General features: G+C 38.0%; 1 long non-coding RNA gene across 1 annotated transcript in view; it reads right to left on the bottom strand.

Annotated features, from left to right (window-relative positions):
* Window positions 1-22031, bottom strand: part of LOC112840135 (uncharacterized) — a 108934-nt gene that overhangs the window by 46102 nt on the left and 40801 nt on the right. Inside the window, exons 3-4 of the long non-coding RNA XR_003212404.2 lie at window positions 7593-7825; window positions 4715-4794 (exon numbers count right to left, since the gene is read on the bottom strand). This is a non-coding gene — a long non-coding RNA (uncharacterized lncRNA). The remainder of the gene's footprint in view (window positions 1-4714; window positions 4795-7592; window positions 7826-22031) is intronic.

Here is a 22031-nt window from a genome sequence, read left to right as displayed (position 1 = left end):
TTATGGGCCTAAACTAGATGGGGTCTTGGGCTCTTATCTCGGGTAAGGAATGACGGGTCTTATTTGTTCACAGGCCGAACCATATCTTTTGACCTGGAGTCTGGGCTTGTGCAGAGAGGCTAATGGATTTATTAATGGAGTCTGAGAAGAAACAATAGCTGATTACAGAGAAAGAGATCTCTGAAAAACAAGCTTTAAACTTTTTACTAGTTTGAACCTCATTAATCCTATAGGGCATGGTTTCAGGTGGAAGACTTCATTCTGCAGCTCTCAGGATGATACCACTCCACTTAATTCTGGGCATCCTTTTCTGGTTAAGCTCTGCAGCCCAAAGAGCACACCCCTAATGCACAACTTCATTTCTCCCACAGAACATAAGGCTTCACATTTTCACACCTGAAAGGACCTGAGGTGAGTCTACTGCTTACAGTACATGAGAGTTTTACTGCTGGCCAGATGACAGAGAACTCTGCACTTAGAGATGTTAACCTGAACAGTGTTCACAGACATTTCAGTTCATAGAGAAATGATTGCTTTAAGTGACGTGATCAGTGGGTGAGCATCAGTGAGTTTGGGACTCCAGTCTGGCATTTACTGACAGGTGAGACATAAGGGATTGCAGACAGAGGATGCATATGAAAGTGGGGGTGATAGTGCACTGAGTTTGGAGTGAGGTCACTACAGCAGGCAAGGAACGTGCCAGGCTCCCCAGTAAATGGGTATGTCCTTGCTGTCACCCTCATGGCCACGCTTCCTGCTGCCACTCTGACGCAAACAAAGCTAAAGCAGGATGTTAAGAGATATGGAAAAATAATATTTAAAAAAATAAAGAGCAGATGACAAAGTTAGGAAGGATTAAAACTGAAATTGAGAGTGGGTTAGGAGAAAAATAGAAATTAAAAATGAAGAATGAGCACATGAATGTAAATAAAGACAAGAGATTAGGAGTTTTTATGTAATAGGATAAACAGGTGAAATTAAAGATAGAGGTCAACTGGATTAGTGGATCAAAAGTCATAAAATATAGGACATAAAAGATTATTGTTAAAAGCTAAAACCCATAAATAAAAAATAAAAGGTAACAGGGAATTAAGGATTAGAAAATATGAATTATGACAAAAAACTAAGAACAAGAAAGACTATAGAAATGTTTGAGATAAAACATATCACTTTTTTAAAAGATTTTATTTATTTATTTATTTATTTATTTATTTATTTGGGAGAGAGAGAAGGAGCGGCAGAGAGGGTCAGAGGGAGAGAGAGAAGCTGACTTTCTGCTGATTAGGAAGCCCAACTCAGGGCTCAATCCCAGGACCCAGAGATCATGACCTAAGCTGAAGGCAGACACTTAACCAACTGAACCACCCACCCAGGCACCCCTATAATCACTTTTTAAAATAAGATAAAAATAAGAAGCTTTATCAAATCCTGGAGGGTTTTTTGGACTATATCCACTCAGCAAGTATTTCCTAAATGTTCACTCTGTGCCAAGTTCTGTGCTAGGATCTGTGAATACAGAGATCAATAAGACCTAATACTTGTCCTCAAAGAATTAATAACTGAGTTGGGGAGATAGCTTAGTAAGCAAAAATTACAGCAGAATGACCCTGAAAAACATATGAGTTTTACTTTTCAAAATTAGTTTATTTTGACATCACATCCAACATTAAGTCTCTCTACATTAGTAAAACCTCCATTCTCTGTTTCCAGAGCTACATCCTAAAAGGAATTTTGAGTGTCCTTTAGTAAAGATTTTATAACACAGTAACAGAAAAAGCAGTCTATTTGAGCCATCCTTAGGAAAACAGTGTAAAGCAAAACATTCATTTGGTCAGCTACCTTATTTCACCAGGGTGATGCACTGCTGGGCTGGAGCATTTGATGGAGGTGCTCAGGGCAGGAAGTCCATAAATTCTTGTTAATAATTTTAAGGTACCTTTGCCTCTGAGGACAGGCATAAGAGGCAAAACCCCACAGTGTATCTACATACATAAATTCTGTTTTATGAGATGCTATTTAGACTCATTTTGTGGCTAGAGGAAAAATCAATAATATAAATTCCAAAAAATAGTTCTTTAAGAAAAATAAAACTTTTCTTCCCTCCAGAATGAAGAGTTTACCAAAAGACTGGTATTGATGAATAGAGCTATCAGATTTGTGTTTATCACTATGCTTTATATTCTCTTGCAGGGGTTCATTTTCCATAACAAAAATAAACTCTTCCCTCCTATGATGGCTTTAATAGGATGGAAATTACTATAACTTCCTAATATAAGAATTTACTTGGGATGATTACTGGGAAAATATTTAGAATTTTATTTCAAGGTACATAGTATACCACAACCTCCTTAAGTTTTAGGTAATTGGCATTTATCAACATTCACTCTTTTATGAAAAAAGAGAATTGAGAAAGAAATGCATGACCCAGGACTTGGAGTCATAAGGCTAAAGGGTTCCAGATTCTGTGTTGTAATGACTTAGTTATACAAATTACTCAACTGGTCCAGCCCTCAGTTCCTTCATCTGAGAAGTAAAGACCCTTTTTACCATGTAGTAAGGATCACATGTAATTACATATATGAAACCCTGTAAACAGAATATCACTACACAAATATAAGGAGGAATCATCTGAGATATATGGTCAAAAACACAGTGCAATTCCTTAGTCAGATCTAACCTTACTCACTGACACAGTAAGACATCAAAAAAGTCCTTCTGGAGAAGTAACTTTACACTAAAGACAAATCTGACAAGTTTGGAAAGTGTCAGAAATGTGATTCATCATCTATCATATGTACCAGGCATTATTTCAATGTCTTACTATATATTAATTCATTTATTCTTTACAAAAACTTGAAGGTGGATTATAATTATTCACACCATTTACAGATAAGAAAATTGAGGTTCAAAAGCTAAAATAACTTTCTAAAAAATGTTGTCAGGATCCTTTTGAAATACCAGGTATTAAGCTGATAATGTTTCCTATGTATGATTTTAAGTCATTGAATTAGAGATTGCCCAGATATTAATTTAAGATTTGTTTCAAGAGCTGAATTAATAGTTCAGCCAATCAAAAGTGAGTTTAAATTTCTAATGCCTGGGTTACCAAAGTAAATGAATGCAAGGAATTTTCCCTTGATTTACAATCAATTAACCTTGGTGATGAGGAACTAGAAAGCAGCATGTCCCTTCTTCTGGAAGTAGGAAAAGAAAAAGAAGACTACATAAAAATAGTCTTGTACAGACTCCAGAGATGCAGTGTTTTGTTCCAATGACAGAATTGTTTCTGGATGATGCCTTAAACCTAACCTCACTTCCCCCAGCTCCAGCTGATATCAAGCACAGCTTTAGTTCAGAAGGAGCCAATACTAACCATATGTTCTAAAAGTCCTATTATTATCATGGGCAATTCAGGATATCCACATTTGGAGGATGGGAGTAAGTTAGAGTGGGAAAGCAAATAAGGCTTTTCTATACTTAAAATTTATATCTTCCTATCTTCTTATGATTCTAGTTCTCAGTCTTGTACTTTAAGCTAAGAGATGATGTTCCAAGGAAGCCAACAAAGGTCCAATCCAGAGTCCTAAAACCTAAGACTACATGTTTTTCAGAATTCATAATTTTTCAGATATTAGAAACATAATTTATGGTTTTATCATAATTATGTTAATATCCCCCCAGGGTCTAGGGAGGCCCATAATCAAACACTTTAATATCTTTGCAGCAAAGTGTATGAATATTCTAGCAAAGTGGAATGATAAAAACTATAAATAATACCACATCAGAATGAAATAGTTTTGACATAAAATGAACTTGCTACACACTTAAGAAAAAACTTTTGGTTTTTGTATTTGAATTCTGGACCTTTTCCATTATTCCTTGAGGCTAAAACCAAAGTGATCTAGTAGAAAGCTACAACCTCCAGGAGACCACTATTGGAATATCAAGCTTCCTAAATAAGGCCAGCTACTAGAAAAAGTGCCCTCTGGCCTTTGTTCTTTCCTTTCTTCTGCTAACTTGGACTTAGTTTGTTCTTACTTTCTAGTTCCTTGAGTTATAAAGGTAACCTATTGGGTTTTTTTGAGATTTTTCTTTTTTTCTGAATGTAGGTTTTTATGGCTACAAACTTCCCTCTTAGTACAGCTTCTGCATCATCCCAAAAGTTTGGAATTTTGTGTTTCCATTTTCATTTGTTTCAAGGTATTTTTTTATTTCCTTTTTTTTCCTAAGATTTTATTTTATTTATTTGAGAGAAAGAGAGAGTGAAAGAGAGAGCACAAGAGGGGGTAGGGTCAGAGGGAGAAGCAGACTCCCCACCAAGCAGGGAGCCCGATGCGGGACTTAATCCCCAGACTCCAGGATCATGACCTGAGCTGAAGGCAGTCGCTTAACCAACCAAGCCACCCGGGCACCCCTGATTTCCTTTTTGATCTCTTCTTTGACCCACCTGTTCAGGAATATGTTGTTTAATTTCCACATATTTGTAGATTTGTCAACTTTCCTCCTGCTATTGATTCTAGTTTCATACCACTGTGGTCAGAAAAGACCAGGTACTGTTTTTTTATGCTTGCAAAACATCAGTTAACAAAACAATAATGCCTTCTTTAGTGAGATGAGATGAACATTTTAAGTCTACAAAAGTCCTAACAGAATTGGGGGATCTCATAGAAGTGTTCTGCCTAGAGAATCGGTTATTCTTTCCCATGGCTCTCACCTGAGTGTTGTTTCTGTAAAACTTCAAAAGTTCTCTTTTCTATAAACTGCAAGTGACCTTGGAGTCAGAAATTGCTTTGCCTGTGTAAATAGACAATTATTTTACTCAACACTACAGGGTCTATAAGTCAACTGATTCAATCAAGTAGCAGTAGGGTATCAATCTAAAGAGAGAATCTTGCCCCTGCAGGCATTTCTTCATTTGAATGCACAGCTGCAACTACTATTACAATAGCAAAAATCTTAATTACACTCAATCAACAACAAAGATATTTCTATTTATGATCTGTCCAAGGTCATTTATTTTTGCTGTTATCCAACCTGTGTTAAGTATCCAAAAAATGAAAAGATTTCTAAGTCTTCGGATATACACATATCCCAAATAAAAGATATATTTCCTTGATCCAATAATCTACATAATTGGATTTTAAATAGAAATGTTAACAGCAGCATAAAGGTCATAGAAGCAAAAGATTGTCTCTAAAGAGAGAATTGAAACCATATAATTATTTCATTTTTCTTCTACATTTTAAGCCATATTTGGAAAAAAGTATACAATAAGGATAGCTTTGAAAAAGCAGATCTCGGGCGCCTGGGTGGCTCAGTTGGTTAAGCGACTGCCTTTGGCTCAGGTCATGATCCTGGAGTCCTGGGATCGAGTCCCACATCGGGCTCCCTGCTCAGCAGGGAGTCTGCTTCTCCCTCTGACCCTCTTCCCTCTCGTGCTCTCTATCTCTCATTCTCTCTCTCTCTCAAATAAATAAATAAAATCTTTAAAAAAAAAAAGAAAAGAAAAAGCAGATCTCACAAATTTAATGAGATCATATTTTGTGACAAAGTAATCAGTCTGAAAAATTGAAGGAAGTATGTGAAGTACATGCCTAGATATTGACAATATTGTGTTTTCTGTATTTGCCGAATATTTGCTATATGCCAGGCATTGTGCTAGGAACTGAAAATAAAAAATCAAGAAGACAGTGTCCCTATCCCATTAAATATTCTCAATATTGAGAAAGATATATATAAAGTTTTATTTAAGTATTCATGTTTCCCCCAAATTAAAATTTTAATGGCAAGAGTACATAGAAATTGATATTTTCATGTATTGCTGAGGAGAATATAAATTGATTGAGGTGTCTTTTTAGAGTGTATTTTTGTGACACTTATCAGAGGACTTCAATATATGCTTCCTCAAGCAAATCCATTTCTGGGAACTCATCCTAAAAAAAAAATAACTGTGAAGCTGCACAAGGATATTTATCTAAAAGAAATTTCATTACACAATTTTTTATAATGTTACAAGATTGGCAACTATTTAAAAGGCAACAATAGAGAATCTAGCCAAATTATTTAACACCTATGAAATAGTGCATGACCATTTAAAATGTTATCAATGTTAAGAGGAAATGTTGGCTATGTTGTCAAGTGGTTTTTTTCTTAAATAGGCTACAAAGCAACATGTTCAATATAATGCTATTTTTGCAAAAACAATTTTATATGCAAAGGGATGAACTGGCAAGAATCACCTCTCATCTTCTCCATCAGTGGGAAGCCAATAATCAAAATAATTTAATCATAGTTGGCACCATTCCTTCTAGTGCAAAAAAGAACAACCATTGACAACCAACATGGTTTTTGTTGTGATTCAGCCAAGTTTTAGGTCTGGTGAGAAAGAGCAAAATGCTTCTCAGCATAATAATGGGGCCGTCTGTTGTTCACAAAGGACAAAATACAAAAAAAAAAGAAAAAAGAAGAAAAGGCAAGGAAAAATATCCTTTCCTTATTACCAGACCAGCCTGTGCTTTCTCAGAGGAAAAATAATCCTTGTCTTTGTGAGAAGGACATACTCTACAGGTCATTTAGTTAAGAGAAGCTGCTTTCAAATGTGAAGAGGCTGAACTGGTACTAAGAGACTGGCATTTACCTTTCTTCACAGAAGAAAGGTCCACTGTCCTCTGTCATTTGTTATGTCTAGTACAGGAGTCAGCAAACTATGACCTAGGAGCCAACTCCATTCTGCAGCCTATTTTTGTGTGGCACACAAGCTAAAAATTGTTTTTACATTTTTAATGTTGAAATATATATATGTGTATATATATATATATATAAAAGATTTTATTTATTTATTTGAGAGAGAGCATGAGCAAGGGAAGAGGGAGAAGCAGACTCCCCACTGAGCATGGAGCCCCTTGTAGGGCTCCATGTACAGGGCTCAATGCCGGGCTCAATCCCAGGACCCTAAGATCATGACTTGTGCTGAAGGCAGAACAAACTGAGCCACCCAGGTACCCCTCAAAAATATATTTTTTAAAACAATATCATGTGACGTGAAAATTACATGAAACTCAGATGTCAGTGCCCATAAATAAAGTTTTATTGGAACACAACCATACTCATTTATATATATATTGTCTATAGCTATTTTCTGCTACATCAACAGAGTTGTATTGCATCAGAGAGAGTATGGCTCATAAAGTCTAAAAAACTTACTATTTAGATCTTTCAAAAAAAGGTTTACTGAACCTTGGTCTAGTAGAGACATCCTCAGTGTGCTTCTCAGCAAAGCTCAAGTGGCATTCAAGTTTGCAATACCTCCTGTGAGGAGATGTGCAGCTTTCCAAGGGAAAAACTTGCATTACAGGTTAGAATGATTTAAAGTATCCCTTCCTTCCTTTCTTTGAAGGGTTGCAAAGAAAACTCTGAATGTTGGTCACCATAAAACTTACCTCACATAAGTTTGCAAAGATCCTCTGCTTCAGGACCTAAAACGGGAAGGAATCCTGACACACCCAGGTTCGATATAAATGTAACACAAGTACTGATATCCATCCCCACCCCTACCTCTCATTTCAAGGTTCAGCTTCCTTTAAAAAAAATACCTTAAAAAGTGAAGTTTTCTTTAAGTCTCTCTCAAGCTGTCCACTCAGAAGCTCCTCTGGGGCAGCAGTTTCTCCTGGCTTAGCCATGGGCCACCTCTCAGCTGCTCCTCTTCATCTGGAACTCTTGGACACCGACTCTTATTTGGACACCATCCCCTCTCTACAAGTATTAGCGAGAGAGGACAGTGTGCAGCATTCTTCCCTTTTATTCTCTGGAAAACCACTGGCCAAGCCTACAAAGATACAAATTATTTTCTACTCCCAGCTTTTTTGCCTCCAAGTGTTCCTTCATCTAAATTTCCCCAAGCAGATGTCTTCTACCTTCCAGAGAACTCCATTCCTTGCAAAAAAAAATTTATTTTACTCCAGAATCCATTCCCTGTCCCCTTCCCCAAAACCGGGCAGAACTCTTCTCAAAAATCTTTTGAATGCAGTCATAATAATTCTGGGGCAGGGGGTAGTAGAGGGACCTCCAACAGGATGATTAATGATGCTCATGACATCTCAGGTCATGCAGACAATGGTGGGTGGCTTTGGAAATCCAAGTTTCAAATCAAATCATAAGCCCTCTGTTATGGACTGAATATTTATTTCCCCAGAAAATTCATGTCACAAAGCCTTAATCCCTTTTTTTAAATTTTATATTGTTATGTTAATCACCATAAATTACATCATTAGTTTTTGATGTAGTGTTCCATGATTCATTGTTTGTGCATAACACCCAATGCTCCCTGCAGAACATGCCCTCTTTAATAGCCATCACCAGGCTAACCCATTGTCCCCTTCCTCCCCTCTAGAACACTCAGTTTGTTTTTCAGATTCCATCGTCTCTCATGGTTCATCTCCCCCTCCAATTTCCCCCCTTTGATTTTTCCCCTCCTGCTATCTTTTTTTTTCTTAACATATATTGCATTATTTGTTTCAGAGGTACAGATCTGTGATTCAACAGTCTTTTACAATTCACAGCACCCACCATAGCACATACCCTCCCCAATGTCTATCACCCAGCCACCCCATCCCTCCCACAAACCCCCACTCCAACAACCCTCAGTTTGCTTCCTGAGATTAAGAATTCCTCATATTAGTATGATACCTGTCTTTCTCTGATTGATTTATTTCACTCAGCATAATACCCTCCAGTTCCATCCATGTCATTGCAAATGGTAGGATCTCATTCCTTTTCATGTCTGTATAATATTCCATTGTATATATATACCACCTCTTCTTTAACCATTCATCTGTTGATGGGCACTTTGGCTCTTTCCACAGTTTGGCTATTGTGGATATTACTGCTATAAACATCAGGGTGCACGTACCCCTTTGGAAACCTACATTTCTTTCTTTGGGGTAAATACCCAGTAGGGCAATTGCTGGGTCGGTGGGTAGCTCTAATTTCAACTTTTTGAAGAACCGCAATACTGTTTTCCAGAGTGGCTGCACAAGCTTGCATTCCCACCAACAGTGTAGGAAGGGTCCCCTTTCTCCACATCCCCGCCATCATCTGTCGTTTCATGACTTCTTAATAGACATTCTGACTGGTGTGAGGTGGTATCTCACTGAGGTTTTGATTTGGATTTCCATGATGCCGAGCGATTTTGAGTACTTAATCATGTGTCTCTTGGCCATTTGGATGTCTTCTTTGGAAAAATGTCTGTTCATGTCTTCTGCCCATTTCTTGATTCATTTCTTCTTTGGGTGTTGAGTTTAAGAAGTTCTTTATAGATTTTGGATACTAGCCCTTTATGTGATATGTCATTTGCAAATATTTTCTCCCATTCTGTCGGTTGTCTTTTGGTTTTGTTGACTGTTCCTTTTGCTGTGCAAAAGATTTTATCTGGGTGAAGTCCCAATAGATAATTTCTGCCCTTGCTTCCCTTGCCTTTTGTGATGTTTCTAGGAGGAAGTTGCTGTGACTGAGGTCAAAGAGGTTGCTGCCTGTGTTCTCCTCTAGGATTTGGATGGACTCCTGTCTCACATTTAGGTCTTTCAACCATTTGGAGTCTATTTTTGTGTGTGATGTAAGGAAATGGTCCAGTTTCATTCTTCGGCATGTAACTGCCCAGTTGTCCCAACACCATTTGTTGAAGAGACTGTCATTTTTCAATTGGGCATACTTTCCTGCTTTGTCAAAGATTAATTGACCATAGACTTGAGGGTCGATTTCTGGGCTCTCTATTCTGTTCCATTGATCTATGTGTCTGTTTTTGTGCCAGTACCATACTGTCTTGATGATGACAGCTTTGTAATAGAGCTGGAAGCCTGGAATTGTGATGCCGCCAGCTTTGCTTTTCTTTTTCAACATGTCTCTGGCTATTTGGTGTCTTTTCTGATTCCATACAAATTTTAGGATTCTTTCTTCCATTTCTTTGAAAAAAATGGATGGTATTTTGATGGGGATTGCACTGAATGTGTAGATTGCTCTAGGTAGCATTGACATCTTCACAATCTTTGCTCTTCCAATCCATGAGCATGGAACGTTTTTCCGTTTCTTTGTGTCTTCCTCAATTTCTTTCATGAGTATTTTATAGTATTCTGAGTACAGATCCTTTGCCTCTTTGGTTAGATTTAGTCCTAGGTATCTTATGGTTTTGGGTGCAATTGTATATGGGATCAACTCCTTAATTTCTCTTTCTTCTGTCTTGTTGTTGGTGTATAGGAATGCCACTGATTTCTGTGCATTGATTTTATATCCTGCCAGTTTACTGAATTCTGGCATGAGTTCTAGCAGTTTTGGGGTGGAGACTTTTGGGTTTTCCACATAAAGTATCATATCATCTGCAAACAGTGAGAGTTTTTCTTCTTTGCTGATTTGGATGCCTTTAATTTATTTTGTTGTCTGATTGCTGTAGCTAGGATTTCTAATACTATGTTGAATAGCAGTGGTGATAGTGGACATCCCTGCCACATTCCTGACCTTAGAGGGAAAGCTCTCAGTTTTTCCCCATTGAGAATGATATTCTCTGTAGGTTTTTCATAGATGGCTTTTAAGACAAGGAGGTAGGTACCCTCTATCTCTACACTCTAAAGAGTTTTGATCAAGAAAAGATGCTGTACTTTGTCAAATGCTTTTTCTGCATCTATTGAGAGGATTATATGATTCTTGTTCTTTCTTTTGTTAATGTATTATATCACGTTGATTGATTTGTGGATGTTGAACCAACCTTGCAGCCCAGGGATAAATCCCACTCAGTCGTGGTGAATAATCCTTTTAATGTCCTGTTGGATCCTAATGGCTGAGAATTTTTGCATCCATGTTCATCAAGGATATTGGTCTGTAATTCTCCTTTTTGATGGGATCTTTGTCTGGTTTGGGGATCAAGGTAATGGTGGCCTCATAAAACGAGTTTGGAAGTTTTCCTTCCATTTCTTTTTTTTGGAACAGTTTCAGGAGAATAGGTATTAATGCTTCTTTAAATGTTTGGTAGAATTCCCCTGGGAAGCCATCTGGCCCTGGGCTTTTGTTTGTTGGGAGATTTTGGATGATTGCTTCAATTACCTTAGTGGTTATAGGTCTGTTCAGGTTTTCTATTTCTTCCTGGTTCAGTTTTGGTCATTGATACATCTCTAGGAATGCACCCATTTCTTCCAGGTTATCTAATTTGCTGGCATAGAGTTGCTCATAATATGTTCTTATAATTGTTTGTATTTCTTTGGTGTTGGTTGTGATCTCTCCTCTTTCATTCATGATTTTGTGGATTTGGGTCATTTCTCTTTTCTTTTTGATAAGTCTGGCCAGGGCTTTATCAATCTTGTTAATTCTTTCAAAGAACCAACTCCTAGTTTCGTTGATCTGTTCTACTGTTCTTTTGGTTTCTATTTCATTGATTTCTGCTCTGATCTTTATTATGTGTCTTCTTCTGCTTGGTTTAGGCTTTATTTGCTTTTTTTTCCTCTAGCTTCTTTAGGTGTAGGGTTAGGTTGTTTATTTGAGACCTTTCTTGTTTCTTGAGAAAGGCTTGTATTGCTATATACTTTCCTCTCAGGACTGACGTTGCTGTATCCCAAAGATTTTGAACAGTTGTGTTTTCATTTTCATTGGTTTCCATGAATTTTTTTAATTCTTCTTTATTTCCTGGTTGACCCATTCATTCTTTAGTAGGATGCCCTTTTAGCCTCCAAGTATTTGAGTATCATTCTGACGTTTCTCCTGTGATTGAGTTCTAGTTTCAAAGCATTGTGGTCTGAAAATATGCAGGGAATAATCCCAATCTTTTGGTACCATTTGAGGCCTGATTTGTGACCTAGGATGTGATCTAGTCTGGAGAATGTTCCATGGGCACTAGAGAAAAATGTGTATTCTGTTGCTGTGGGATGGAATGTTCTGAATATGTCTGTGAAGTACATTTGGTCCAATGTGTCATTTAAAGTCTTTATTTCCTTGTTGATCTTCTGCTTAGATGATCTGTCCATTTCAGTCAGGAGGGTGTTAAAGTCCCCCACTATTATTGTATTGTTGTCAATGTGTTTCTTTGCTTTTGTTATTAATTGCCTTATATAATTGGCTGCTCCCATGTTCGGGGCATAGATATTTACAATTGTTAGATCTTCTTGTTGGATAGACCCTTTAAGTAAGATATAGTGTCCTTCCTCATCTCTTATTACAGCCTTTGTTTTAAAATCTAATTTGTCTGACATAAGGATTGCCACCCCAGTTTTCTTTTGGTGTCCATTAGCATGGTCAATGGTTTTCCATCCCCTCACTTTCAATCTGGGGGTGTCTTTGGGTCTAAAATGAGTCTCTTGCAGACAGCAGATGGATGTGTCTTGTTTTTTAATCCAATCTGATAGCCTGTGTCTTTTGATTGGGGCATTGAGCCCATTTACATTCAGGGTAACTATTGAAAGGTATGAATTTAGTGCCATTGTATTGCCTATAAGGTGACTGTTACTGTATATTGTCTGCGTTCCTTTCTGGTCTATGTTGCTTTTAGGCTCTCTCTTTGCTTAGAGGACCCCTTTCAATATTTCTTGGAGGGTTGGTTTCGTGTTTGCAAATTCCTTTAGTTTTTGTTTGTCCTGGAAGGTTTTTATCTCTCCTATTTTCAATGACAGCCTAGCTGGATATAGTATTCTTGGCTGCATATTTTTCTCATTTAGTGCTCTGAAGATATCATAGGCAGTCCTTTCTGGCCTGCCAGGTCTCTGTGGATAGGTCTGTTGCCAATCTAATGTTTCTATCATAGTAGGTTACATATCTCTTCTCCCGAGCTGCTTTCAGGATTTTCTCTTTGTCTCTGAGACTCGTAAGTTTTACTATTAGATGTCAGGGTGTTGACCTATTTTTATTGATTTTGAGAGGGGTTCTCTGTGCCTCCTGGATTTTGATGCATGTTTCCTTCCCCACATTAGGGAAGTTCTCTGCTATTATTTGCTCCAATATACCTTCTGCCTTTCTCTCTCTTTCTTCTTCTTCTGGGATCCCAATTATTCTAATGGTGTTTCGTCTTATGGTATCGCTTATCTCTCAAATTCTGCCTTCATGATCCAGTAGTCATTTATCTCTCTTTTTCTCAGCTTCTTTATTTTCCATCATTTATTCTTCCATATCACTGATTCTCTGTTTTGCCTCATTTATCCTAGCAGTTAGTGCCCCCATTTTTGATTGCACCTCATTGATAGCCTTTTTGATTTCGACTTGTTTAGATTTTAGTTCTTTTATTTCTCAGAAACGGTTTCTCTAATAACTTCCATGCTTTTTTCAAGCCCAGCTGGTATCTTTAAAATCATGATTCTTAACTCTAGATCCGACATTGTACTAATGCCTGTATTGAGTAGGTCCCTGGCAGTCAGTACTACCTCTTGTTTTTTTTGTTGAGGTGATTTTTTCCATCTTGTCATTTTGTCCAGAGGAGAATAAATGAATGAGAGAACAAAATGCTAATACGGTAACAACGTCCCCAGAAAATATACTCTAAACAAATCAGAAAAGACCCTAAGCCGGGGGGAAAGAAATGGAAATAAAGAAAAAGAAAAAGATAAAAACAAACAAAAACAGAACAAAACAAAAAAAAACAGAATATGATCAAATATGATCAGGCTGGTGCATAGATCAGTGCCACACACTAGATTTTCGGTGTATTTTGGTCTGTTAGAAGAAAGTGCCTCCCAAATTTTTAAAGAAAGAAAAACTTTTATATGTAGAAAAATAAGGGTTGATATGATGAAGGCATGGAATATGACTGTAAAGATGAAAAGTATAAAAGATTTTATAAAAGGAATTGGTAAGAGAAGAAGTTGCTTGAAAAAAGAAGAGGATTTATAAAAAAGTGAGGGAAAAAAAAGTGGGGAGAGAATGTGATCAGGCAGGAGACTAGAACAAAGCCATACACTAGAGGTTTAGGGTATATTTTCATCTGCTAGAAGAAACTGTATCTCAAAATTTTAAAGAGAGAACAACTGATATATATATGCCAAAAATAAGGGTAACTACTATGAAGGGATAGAATATGACTCTAAAAATGAAAAATAAAAATGTTTTTTAAAAAAGGGTTTGATAAGATGTTGGTTGAAAAACAGAAAAAGAAAAATTCAAAAAAGGGGGCAGTTAAAAAAAAATAACTTTGAAAGACTAAAGAATCATGGTAAAAAAGCCATGGATTCTATGTGCAGTATTCCCCTAGCTCTGGAGTTCTGCCGTTCTCATTGATTGGTAAACTTGGTCTTGGTGGGCGGTTCTTGCTGACCTTCTGGGGGAGGGGCTTGTTGCCATGGTTCCCAAATGTCTTTGCTGGAGGCAGAATTGCCCTGCCCTTGTCTGGTCCAGGCTAAGTAATCTGCTCGGGTTTGCTCTTGGGAGCTTTTGTTCCCTGAAAGCTTCCCGTACAGCTTTGGACGATGAGAGTGAAAATGGCGGCCTCCCAATCTCTGCCCCAGAGGAGCCAAGTGGGGCCCCACTCCTCAGTGCGCCCCCAGAGAAAAGCAGTCAATCACTCCCATCTCCGGCCGCACTCTGTGCTCACCCACCTTGTGACCGAGCTTTTCTGTCTCTGGCACCCAACTCAGTGTGGAGTCTCCAAACCCAGCAGATCCCTGCGGTGCACTCCCACACTGCTCTTCCCAGGGAGGAAAGGGAAGTCTCCCTGGATCTGCCGCTTGTTGGGTCCCTGCAGGAGGAGCAGTGGCCCAACCGTGCCGCGGATCAGTTTATGGCAACCTCGAGCTGAGAGCCCGCTCCTCAGCTCTGTCTCTGCAGCCAGCTTCCCCACTCTGATACCCGGGAGCTCTGCCGCACTCAGGCACCCCTGGTCTTTTGTGACCCTGAGGGTCCTGAAACCACACTGTCCCGCGAGGGTTCCACCCCCCGCTTAGCCACTGGAATGATGTCCCTCAGCGGAACCGACTTCTAAAAGTTCCGATTTTGTGCTCCGCTGCTCTATCACTTGCCAGAAGAAGCGATGGAGGCCCCCTCCCCCACCATCTATCCTCCCGAATATCGCCTCAGATTCACTTCTCCGCACGTCCTACCTTCCAGAAAGTGGTCACTTTTCTGTCCAGAGAGTTGTTGCTATTCTTCCCTTTGATCTCCTGTTGAGGTCATAGGTGTTCAGAATGGTTTGATCCCTATCCAGCTGAATTCCCGAGACCAGACAAAATCCAGGTCTCCTACTCCTCCGCCATCTTGCTCCGCCCCCACACCCATAAAGCCCTAACCCCTCATGTGATGGCACTTGGAAGTTGGGCTTTTGGAAAGTAATTAGGTTTAGACAAGGTCATGAGAGTTGGATTAGTGTCCTTTTTAGAAGATGAAAAGAGAAAAAAGCTCTCTTTCTCTCCACCATGTGAAGATAAAGAGAGAAACCAGGAAAAGTGTTCTTGACAAGAACTGAATCAGCTGGCATTTGGGGATTTTGGGCTTTCAGCCTCCATAATTCTGATGAATTAATGTCTGTTTTTAAGCTACCCAATCTATGGTATTTTGTTATGCCAACCCAAGCTGATGAAGGCACCCTCCAAATACAGTCACATTCTCAAACTTTGTTAATGAACTGCATATGAATGTGTTTAATCTGACCAATCTTTTCTAGTAGGTAACTAATGGACCAAGCACTACATACTAACACATGCACACACACACTCACATGCACTAAAACAATATACTTGCATGTACTACCATACATCTCCCAAGGACAAAAACTACTTGTCAAAAACTATAAAATATTTGTTAAGGTTGTTTGTATGGGTGCAATGTAACCCCCTTTCCCATCCCTTCTATAAAAGCTTTATCAAATTCTGTATAAGCTCCTTAAAGTCTATAACTCATGGTAAATGAATTCTTTTGTGGAAAGACCAAAAAGACGACATTTCATGTGGATCAATATGGTGTGGTAAACATTATGCATTTACTTTACCAGAAGGCTGTTTAGCCAGAAAAGCAACGCTATTAGGCCTCTGAGATATTTGCAGAAATCTAGAGGGGAGGCTTTAGGCCACCATAAACTGCAGAATAAGAATCAAAACAAACTATACATTGATCTTTGTTGGCCAGGGAGATATCAGTTATAATTTTAACATGGAATTTTAATTTTGTTAACAGTATAATGTTTTAGTTGTGTTATGCACTTAATTACATCCTCCCAAAATTCATATTTTGAGGTCCTAACCCCCACTGTAATTATTTTGGGAGATAATTAAAATATAAAAGTGGCTTTGGGTAATGGACTGAGGCTGGAAGAGTTTTGAGAGACATGCTAGAAAAAGTAGAGATTTCTGTGAAGAGACTGTTAAAGGTGATTCTGGTGAGACCTCAGAAAGAAAAGAGGAGAGCTATACAGAAAGTTTCCATCTTCTTAGAGAATACATAAGTAATCATGAACAGAATGTTGGGAGAAATATGGATAGTGAAAGGCATTCTGGTGAAGTCTTAGATGGAAATGAGGAACATGTTACTGGACAATGGAGAAAATTTGATCCTTGTTATAAAGTAGTGAAAGACTTGGCTGAATTGTGTTCATGTTCTAGTGTATTGTAGAAGGTAGACACTTGATAAAATTATATTATTTAGCTGAGAGAATTTCTAAGCAGAGTGTTGAAGGATTTGCTAGTTTCTTTCTGATTACTTACAGTAAATCTCAAGAAAAAAGAAATAAATTTAAGTAAGAATTGTTAAGCAAAAAGAAACCAGAACTTAAAGATTTGGAAAATTCTCAGCCTATCCATATTTCAAAGAATACCATGAGTGTGGCTGAACAACCATTTGATAAGATTAGCATAGATGTGAACCACAGACCTAATCAGTCATCCCAGTGGAAACACTGCCAGTTTGAATGGAAGGGGAAATAAATGGGACAAAATGAACTGTCTTAGTCATTTTGGGTTGCTAGAACAGAATACCATAGTCTTGGTATCTTATAAACAATACAAATTTATTTCTTAGTTCTGGAGGGTGGGGAGTCTAAGATCAAGTCACCAACAAATTTAGTGTCTGGTGAGGGCCTGCTTCCTAGTTCATAGACATCTGTCTTTTCACTATAACCTCACGTGGCAAAAGGGGAGAGGGAGCTCTCTGTGGTGTCCCTTTCACAAGGACACTAATCTCATCGTGAGGACTCCATAGTCATGATCACTGCTCAAAGGCCCCCACTTCCAAATACCATCACACTGAGAAGTTTCAACATATAAATTTTATTTTATTTTTGTATTTAAATTCAGTTAACCAGCATATAGAACATCATTACGTTCAGATATAGTGTTCAATAATTCATCAGTTGTGTATAACACCCAGTGCTCATCACATCATGTGCCCTCCTTAATGCCCATCACTCACATACTCCATCCCCCTATACACCTCCCCTCCAGAAATCCTCTGTTTCCTATAGTTCAGAGTCTCTCATGGTTTTTCTCCCTCTCTGATAACTTCCCATTCAGTTTTCCCTTCCTTCCCCTATGATCCTATGCACTGTTTCTTGTATTCCACATTTGAGTGAAACCATATGATAATTGTCTTTCTCTGACTGACTTATTTCACTCAGCACAATTACCCTCCAGTTGCATCCACATTGATGTAAATGCTAAGTATTCATCCTTTCTGATGGCTGAGTATTATCCATTGTATATATGAACCACATCTTCTTTATCCAGTCATCTATCAATGGATATCTTGGCTCTTTCCACAGTTTGGCTACTGTGTACATTGCTGTTATAAATATTGGGGTGCAGGTGCCCCTTTGGATCAATACATTTGTATCTTCGGGGTAAATACCTAGTAATGCTGTGTCATATGGTAGCTCTATTTTTAACTTCTTGAGGAACCTCCATACTGTTTTCCAGAGTGGCTGTATCAGCTTGCATTCCCACCAACAGTGTAAGAGGGTTCCCCTTTCTCCACATCCTAACCAACATTTGTTTTTCCTGTCTTGTTAATTTCAGCCATTTTGACTGGTGTGAGGTGGTATCTCATTGTGGTTTTGATTTGTATTTCCCTGATGGCAGATGATTTGGAGCATTTTTTCATGTGTCTCTTGGCCATTTGTATGTCTTCTTTGGAGAAATGTCTGTTCATGTCTTCTGCCCTTTTCTTGGCTGGGCTATTTGTTTTTTGGGTGTTGAGTTTTATAAGTTCTTTATATATCTTGGATACCAGCCCTTTATCTGATATGTCATTTGTGAATATCTTCTCCTTTTTTGTAGGTTTCTTTTTAGTTTTGTTAACTATTTCCTTTGCTGTGCAGAAGCTTTTAATCTTGATGAGGTCCCAATAGTTCACTTTTGCTTTTGTTTCTCTTGCTTTAGGAGATGTATCTAACAAGAAGTAGCTGTGGCCGAGGTTAGAGAGGTTGCTGCCTGTGTTCTTATCTAGGATTTTGATGGGTTCCTGTCTCACATTTAAGTCTTTCATCCATTTTGAATTTATCTTTGTGTATGGTGTAAGAAAATGTCCAGTTTCATTCTTCTTCATGTGGCTGTCCAATTTTCCCAGCACCATTTGTTGAAGAGACGGTCCTTTTTCCATTGGATATTCTTTCCTGCTTTGTCAAGGCTTATTTGGCCATAGAGTTGAGGGTCCCTGTCTGGGCTCTTTATTCTGTTCCATTGATCTAGGTATCTGTTTTTGCAACAGCACCATGCTGCCTTGATGATCACAGCTTTGTAATATGGCTTGAAGTCAGGCATTGTGATGCCACCCGCTTTGGTTTTCTTTTTCAGCATTCCCCTGGCTATTCTGGGTCTTTTCTGATTCCATACAAATTTTAGGATTGTTTGTTTCAGCTCTGTGAAAAATGTCGATGGTAATTTGTATAGGGATTGCATTGAATGTGTAAATTGCTCTGGGTAACATAGACGTTTTCACAATATTTATTCTTCCAATCCATGAGCACAGAATATTTTTCCATTTCTTTGTGTCTTCCTCAATTTCTTTCATAAGTGTTCTGTAGATTTTAGAGTACAGATCCTTTACCTCTTTGGTTAGGTTTATTCCTAGGTATCTTATGGTTGTCAGTGCAATTGTAAATGGAACTGATTCTGTAATTTCTCTTTCTTCTGTCTCATTATTAGTGTATAGAAATGCAACTGATTTCTGTGCATTGATTTAATATCTTGCCATGTTGCTGAATTCCTGTATGAGTTCTAGCAATTTTGGGGTGGAGTCTTTTGGATTTTCCACATCAAGTATCATGTCATCTGCATAGAGTGAGAGTGTGACTTCTTTGCAATTTCAATGCCATTTACTTATTTTTGTTGTCTGATGGCTGAGGCTAAGACTTCTAGTATGATGTGGAATAACAGTGGTGAGAATGGACATCCCTGTGTTGTGTTCCTGACCTTAAGGGAAAAGTTTTCAATTTTTCCCCATTTAGAATGATACTCTGTGGGCTTTTCATAGATGGCTTTTATGATATTGAGGTATGTTCCCTCTATCCCTACACTGTGGAGAGTTGTAATCAAGAATGGATGCTGTATTTTGTCAAATGCTTTTTCTGCATCAATTGGAAGGATCATATGGTTCTTGTCCTTTCTTTTATTAATGTGATGTATCATGTTAATTGATTTGATTTGCAAATGTTGACCCACCCTTGCAGCCCAGGAATAATCCTTTTAATGTACTTTTGGATCCTATTGGCTTGTATCTTGGTGAGAATTTTGGCATCCATGTTCATCGGGGATATTGGTCTGTAATTTTCCTTTTTGGTGGGGTCTTTGTCTGGTTTGGGGATCAAAGTAATGTTAGAATTTCTTTGCTGGTTATGGGTCTGTTCAGGTTTTCTATTTCTTCCTGTTCCAGTTTTGGTAATTTATAAGTTTCCAGGAATGTATCCATTTCTTCCAGATTGCCCAATTTGTTGGCATAAAGTTGCTCATAATATGTTCTTAAAACTGTTTGTATTTCCTCGGCATTGGTAATGATCTCTCCTATTTCATTTATGATTTTATTAATTGGGCTACTTTCTCTTTTCTTTTTGATAAGTCTGGCTAGGGTTTTATCTATCTTATTAATTCTTTGGAAGAACCAGCTTCCAGTTTCATTGTTCTGTTCTACTGTTTTTTTTTTTTTTTGGTTTCTATTTCATTGATTTCTGCTCTAATATTTATTATTTCTCTTCTCCTGCTTGGTTTAGGCTTTATTTGCTGTTCTTTCTCCAGCTCCTTTAGGTGTAAAGTTAGCTTATGTATTTGAGACTTTTCTAATTTTTTGAGAAAGGCTTGTATTGCTATGTACTTCCCACTTAGGACCTCCTTTGCCATATCTCAAAGGTTTTGATCAGTTGTGTTTTCATTTTTATTTGTTTCCATGAATTTTTTTAATTCTTCTTTAATTTTCTGGTTGACCCATTCATTCTTTAGTAGGATGCTCTTTAACCTCCAAGTGTTCGAGTTCCTTCCAATTTCCTCTTGTGATTGAGCTCAAGTTTCAAAGTGTTGTGGTTATGAAAATATGCAGGGAATAACCCCAATCTTTTGGTACTGTTAAGACCTGATTTGTGACCCAGTATGTGATCTATTCTAGAGAAAGTTTCATGTGCACTGGAGAAGAATGTGTATTCTGTTGCTTTCAGATGAAATGCTCTGTATATACATCTGTGAAGTCCATCTGGTCTGGTATGTCATTCAATGCCCTTGTTTCCTTGTTGATCTTCTGCTTAGATGACCTGTCCATTGCTATGAATGGGGTGTTGAAGTTCCCTACTACTATTGTATTATTATCAATGTGTGTCTTTAATTTTGCTTATTAATTGGTTTATATAATTGGCCGCTTCCATGTTGAACATAAATATTTATACTTACTAGATGGTCTTGCTGGATAGACCTTGTAAGTATGATATACTGTCCCTCTTCATCTCTTACTACAGTTTCTGGTTTAAAATCTAATTTTTCTGATATAAGGATTGCTATCCCAGCTTTCCTTTGAGGTCCAATAGCATGATAAATAGTTCTCCACCCCTTCACTTTCAATCTGGAGGTGTCTTTGGGTCTAAATGAGTCTCTTGTAGACAGCATAAGGATGGGTCTTGCTTTTTTATCCATTCTGATACCCTGTGTCTTGATTGGAGCATTTAGCCCATTTATATTCAGAGTAACTATTGAAAGGTATGAATTTGGTGACATTGTATTGCCTGCAAAGTCCCTGTTTCTGTAGATTGTCTCTGTTTCTTTCTGGCCTATGTTAATTTTGGGCTCTCTCTTTGTTTACAGGATCCCCTTTAATATTTCTTGCAAGGCTGGTCTAATGGTCACAAATTCTTTTAGTTTCTGTTTGTCCTAGAAGCTCTTTATCTCTCCTTCCATTCTGAATGACAGCCTTGCTGGATAAAGTATTCTTTGCTGCATGTTTTTCTCATTTAATACCCTGAATATATCATGCCAGCCCTTTCTGGCCTGCCAAGTCCCTGTGAATAGGTCTGATGCCAATCTAATGTTCCTACCCCTGTAAGTTAAGGACCTTCTGTCTCAAGCTGCTTTCAGGATTTTCTCTTTATCTCTGAAATTTTCAAGCTTCACTATTATATTTCAGCGTGCTGACCTATTTTTACTGATTTTGAGGGGGGTACTCTGTGTCTCCTGGACTTGAATGCCTGTATCCTTCCCTAGATTATGAAAGTTCTCAGCTGCTTTTCTCAAGTATACCTTCTGTCCCTCTCTCTCTTTCTTCTTCCTCTGGGACCCTAATAATTCTAATACCATTTCATTTTATGGTGTCACTGATTTCTCAAAGCCTCCCCTCGTGGCCTGTTAGTTGTTTTTCTCTTTTCCCAGCTTTCCTCCTTTCCATCATCTTGTCTTCTACATCACTGACTTTCTTTTCTCCCTCATTTACCCTAGTCATTAGAGCATCCATTTTAAACTGCATGTCTGTTAAAGCATTTTTAATTTTGGCCTGATTAGATTTTATTTCTATACTAAGGGATTCTCTATTGTCTTTTATGCTTTTTTTCAAGCCCAGCTAATAACTCTATAATTGTTATCCTGAATTCCAGCTCTGACATTTTACTTATATCCCTAACC

This window comes from Callorhinus ursinus, unplaced genomic scaffold (genome assembly GCF_003265705.2).
Source record: "Callorhinus ursinus isolate GAN/ISIS: 27379988/994484 unplaced genomic scaffold, GSC_fseal_2.0 scaffold19, whole genome shotgun sequence".
Lineage (NCBI taxonomy): Eukaryota > Metazoa > Chordata > Mammalia > Carnivora > Otariidae > Callorhinus > Callorhinus ursinus.
This window is presented reverse-complemented; position numbering and strand designations above follow the sequence as displayed.